Source organism: Olea europaea, chromosome 7 (genome assembly GCF_002742605.1).
Source record: "Olea europaea var. sylvestris chromosome 7, O_europaea_v1, whole genome shotgun sequence".
In the NCBI taxonomy this organism is placed as follows: Eukaryota; Viridiplantae; Streptophyta; class Magnoliopsida; order Lamiales; family Oleaceae; genus Olea; species Olea europaea.
This window is the reverse complement of record NC_036243.1, coordinates 25,280,903-25,286,257: the sequence shown is the minus strand read 5'-3', so window position 1 is coordinate 25,286,257 and position 5,355 is coordinate 25,280,903. Positions and strand designations below refer to the sequence as shown.

Genomic DNA, 5,355 nt, shown 5'->3' with positions numbered 1-5,355 from the left:
TAGTGAAAATATGCAATATAGTCCCAAAATTTATATTTCTTCCTTTTTTGTCCATTTTTCGTTCATTTTGTCCAATCCTATCCAGTTGCCCCAAGTTTCACCTGACAAACAAAAACCCAAATAAGTCATAAATTACCAAATTTTATTACATTTGGTCTCATTTAACGACCTCGATCACATCCCAGGGCATAATGCTAAAGTAGCTGTTAAAAAAAAAAAAGAATTTCTGATATCAAATAGTGATATATTAACCAAATAGAAGACCTCCACAATCCATTTTTTGATAGCTATCCTCCACAACAATGGACTTAAATTACTTGATAGATATAAATTGAGAAAAATGACATAATGAATCGAGACAATGAATCATCAACTTGAAGACGGACTAGACAAGGTTTGAAAGAAGGCCTGAATCGCCATTAAAATTTGAAAAAAAATGGATATCTCTACATCTTATATTTCAAAGATTCGGAGGAAATAATTGCGAGTCATGTGAATTTTCGAAAGGCAAAGTTTTGTTACCTGTTCTTCTGAGATGCAATCCAGTGCATTGAATTTTAAAAGAATCCCTTGGGTAGTTGCCACACTTGGAAAAAAAAAAAAAAAAAAAAAAAAAAAAAAGGGTTTTTAAAGAAAAAAAAAAAAAAAAAAAAAAAAAAAATAAGGGGAAAAAAAAAGTTTCTAGCAACTAATTAATTTGTCGCTAAAGGGTTTTTTTGGTAGGTAAAAACCTTTAGCGACCATATAACTGTGGTCGTTGGTTGGTCGCTAATAGACCATGGAGGTTTTCAGCGACCAAAATCTTGTGGTTGCTAAACATATAACTAATAGCAGCCAAATATTGGTCGCAAAAAGTTTCAATCCTAGTGGCTGATTACAATGGAAAATTGGTTGATTTGTGGTCACTAAATGTCAAGGTCATTAGCGACTAGCGCTGTGGTCCCTGGTAGTGGACATCCAAAGACCAACCTTTGGTCAGTGGAAGTTGAGGTCGTTAGCAACCAACGTTGTGGTCGCTAGTAGTGGACCTTCGATGACCAACTTGCGGTCGGTGGAAGTTGAGGTCGTTAGCAACGTTGTGGTCACTGGTAGTGGACATCCAGTGACCATATTATGGTTGCTAAAGGAAAACCTAGTTGATTTAAAGGCTTTGGCAACCAATCTTTGGTTGTGAACATTGATATCAATCTTTTAATAGCCAATGCTTTTTGCTCTTACTAATATTTTGTTCGATATTTCAATTTTCAGAAATCACAAAGACAGTTGAAATTAACAATTTCGATAATAGGAAAAAATAAAAATGAAAAGAAACATATTGCCGCAGAAGTAAAATTGTATTGCACATTTTTCAAGTATTAATATTCGGTCCATAACCAAGAGTACCATTCTCAAAGTTAATTCTATATGTAACACCAAACAAGAAATGACTTAAACAGCAAAGACATGAAATGTTTATCAAGAGTTCAGGTAGTATGATTAATATTCCACATCAAGCAAGGGTCATCTTGTTACTGCACGACGGACACTCTTACTGCTTTGATATGCTCGGCTTGAGCTGGTGTAATCTTCATGCGCTTGACTGGAACCACTTATCACATACATCACAGCATATCCAAAATTCATCTGACGCATAGTTCTCTCCATAGGCACCACAAAGAGTCTCACCTTGTTCCTCGTCCAAGCCCTCATCTTAAGTCCTAAAAAGATTTCATGCCAAGAAGTCGAGTTAATTGCTTGAAGAGTCTTAACTATACCTACATAGTAAAATTCCGACTTACATTATGTAAAGCACTAAAACAAGTACATATATCAAATTTTTTACTTAGGTTTATGACAGAAAATCACTTCACCAGCAATAATTTCTATTGCACTAGTTACATAAACTTGATAGCGACTAACTCCAAGACAGAGGCAAGCAGTAAGAGTTTATCACGCAAATTTTCCTTACTATTCCACAACAAGAATCATAACTGAAAATTCTGCAAAAGTCGAAAGAAACTTATCCAGTTTAAGTTTCGTCTGTTGCAACATTTCAAATTAACATGAAAATAAAAAATATGCACATCCTTTGATACAACAATTGACAAAATAAAGTATACCATTCACAAGAAACAAAACACTATCACTGCGCGTCAATTATGGCTACACATCAGAAAATGTCAACTATCAGTTCCAATAATCAAAGCAATTTACTTCAAAATCCATACAATTCAATCAAAATTAAACCTGAACTGATTAAAATACAGATTAATTGGACGGAGGAAAACAAATAAGCTGACACAGTATATAGATTTGCTTATATTAAAACCCACCCATAAATCATACCAAAGAACAAAATCTGATGCAAATTTTCAGATATCTACCATTAAAATTGAAGTCCATGAACCAGAGAAATATCATCCTGCATATACCTTGAGCCTTTCATGAGCCTCCTTCACTACCTTTCCATCTTTCTTCTTTCTCTAATCATGGCCATCTTTCCAGAAGTAGCTCAACACCTTCCAGTCAAAAAGCAAAAAAGGAGAACCACCTGAAAGAATGTACTTCTTCCAAAACAATATTCCACAAAATAAAGTTACACGTGCAAAACATATATATCGTCATATGACTATGTTGATAGCTCAATATTCACGAAGCGATCATCATCCAATTATTAACGTACAATACTTTTTTATACATTACCTGCCTAGAAGGAAGCAACCTTGCAATCCATCTCTCAATTTCCTAGACATATATCTCTACACTGGCATAGATTTCTGCTGGTCTACTGGTATATCTTTTTGCTGGTCTATGGAGATAGATTTCTGCTGAGCTGGATTTTGAGCTTTAAATGGTTTACTCATTGATGTTAATAGCTATTCTATTGAATCTTTACGAAAAGTACAGAGAAACTGATGAAATTAAATTGATCTTGATCGCACAGAGCATTAACCAAAGTACCATTAGCAAGTCAACTAATAACATTACCATCAACTAACTTCAACATATGTAAATCATTTATAAATACAAGTACCATTAATAATCAAAGAACTTCTTTTTTGGTTTTGAATTCTATTTCAATAACTATTTTTCACTATCCAGAATTCTATTTCATTAACTATTTTTCACTAGCATCTAGCAGGATTGATGCATGACTGCCCTATAAACATAATTCAGCATTAGCAGATAACATAGTCTCAAAACAGAGAATCTGAACATCTGGCATTAGATTAAACTGAAATGCACTTGCAAAGAACTGGAATTTAAATCTTAGCTGTTTAATATTTTGAATCTCACCTATATGTGAGAACAATCTGATTGTTGACCCAATACAAGAGGAAAACACTGTATACATCATTGGAGCAAAAAAGTGGTATTCATTTAAGAGTTTGGATTTGGATAGAGACAACCAGTAGAAATCAAACCTCTAAAATTTTCATTTGATTGCCAACTATGGGAGAATGAAAAGGCTTGATAAAGTATATTGGTAAATTGCAATACCAAAAGCAGGATAAAGTAGTTTAACAAAGTAGCTTGTGTTACCTTGAAGATGAGTTTCCTTTCCTCAAGAATGAAGAATTATTTATAGTCCACTGAAGAGCCTTTTTGGTGTTGAAAGTACAGTTAGATTTAAGTTACAACGAACAGTAGACAGAAAATAGCAACGAGAGAGGTACCTGTAAACAAGCGTATTAGCACAGAGAGGAGGGGAAAAAAATGAATCCCGTGCACTTGTAATAATCGGGTTCGTTTGAAAATGCTATGACTCATTTACTACCTGTGGGTAAAATGGCTACAATAATTTGATAATAAAAATACCTATATCACTCTGCATTTTTCTATTTTTATTTTGGTAATAAGAAGCTCTATTCTGTTCTACTGCAGCTTCATTTTTATCTTTTCGTTTTTCTAGTTGTAGGTATTAAAACTTGTGCAATTTATTATTGTCATGTATTAAAGGTCAGGGAAGATAGCAAAATTTCATGAAATAAGTTCAAAGATTCTTTTTATCAGAGACTTCTTTGCAACAAAAATGAACATGATAAGTATTAATCCGGACTGCAATGACTGTCAAATATACATTCCTCAATTTCTTTATCATTCCTCAATTTGTCCTGTCTGAAGAAAAAAGTATATTTACCATAAGCAGATGTATAAATCAAAACATAATTAAAATAACCAGAATCCACAATAAATTGTAATCAGATTCCCACACTATATCTCCAAACAAGTGTCAAATCTGAACGGTACCAAGATCTTCGAACTAACACTTTTAAGTTTTGATCATGATCTCTTCGTCAAAATTATATTTTGGTCTACTCCATTTCATTTCACCTACATTTTTCTCCGTCTTTAGAAGGACACTTCACTTAGCAACAACATACATTAGATGCGGAAAATGTGAAAAGTCAAACAAATTACCAACAAATTATATTCAAACTTTAAAGAAAACGATGAAACCCGAAATATTTACAATAGATCTTTACAAATTACCTGAAAAATGGAATTTACTCAATCTCCCGGAAGCTTTTATACGGATTATTTTCTCCTCGCAGCTCTGTTCGTTATATGCAGAGGCAAAACAAAACAAGATAAGAAGTTGTGGGTGACTGGCAGAGCCGGTCCTGTGTTTGAGGGGCCCTGAGGCGAATGATGAAAATTAGGCCCCCCATCGACAAAATTCAAAGGTGTATTATGCGACTTATTGCTAACTTAAAAAACTAACATTAAAACAACAACGAAATATATCATAGAAACGATTATATTATAAATCATCAAACCAAAAATTTCAAACAATTAGTTAAATACTATTCGTCTTGCTGTTTTAGAGGCAAAAACGTCAATCAAATCTGAATAACTTAGCTGCTTAACCATTTCTTTTTCTATTGATAACATAGCCAACCCGTTTAATCTATCTTGTGACATAGTTGATCGGAGATAAGTTTTGATCAGCTTCAATTTCGAGAAACTTCTTTCCGCAGATGCAACTGTAACCGGTACGGTTAACAAAATTTTGTAAGCAATATAAGCATTTGGAAAACAAACATCCAATGTCTTCAAATAGTGTAGCACTTCAATTGCTCTTGTTGCTTCATTTGGTAAATAAATCTTCAAGACTTGTAATTCCAAACATAAATCATCTCCACTGATATCCGAAAGCCCATCATGTTCAAAATATTTCTCAAGATTCATACAAGAGTTCAACAAACTTGATAAAGTTGCACTCCTTAACCTCTTCAAATTAAACAAAAATCCAAATATATCATCATATAGTTTGAATTGTTCAAATCGAGTCCTCAGAGAAGATAGAGCTTGATCAATTATAAAAACAAAGTACTCAACTCTAAATGATTCTTCTGCTGATTGCTTTACCTC

General features: G+C 33.4%; 1 long non-coding RNA gene across 1 annotated transcript; it reads right to left on the bottom strand.

Annotated features, from left to right (window-relative positions):
• Positions 1 to 1,328: 1,328 nt before the first annotated feature.
• LOC111397745 lies at positions 1,329 to 4,580 on the bottom strand. Its single transcript, XR_002703322.1, has 4 exons — positions 4,474 to 4,580; positions 3,523 to 3,656; positions 2,412 to 2,498; positions 1,329 to 1,697 (listed from the first exon to the last, which is right to left on the bottom strand). It is a non-coding gene; the product is annotated as an uncharacterized LOC111397745 (long non-coding RNA).
• Positions 4,581 to 5,355: the final 775 nt, after the last annotated feature.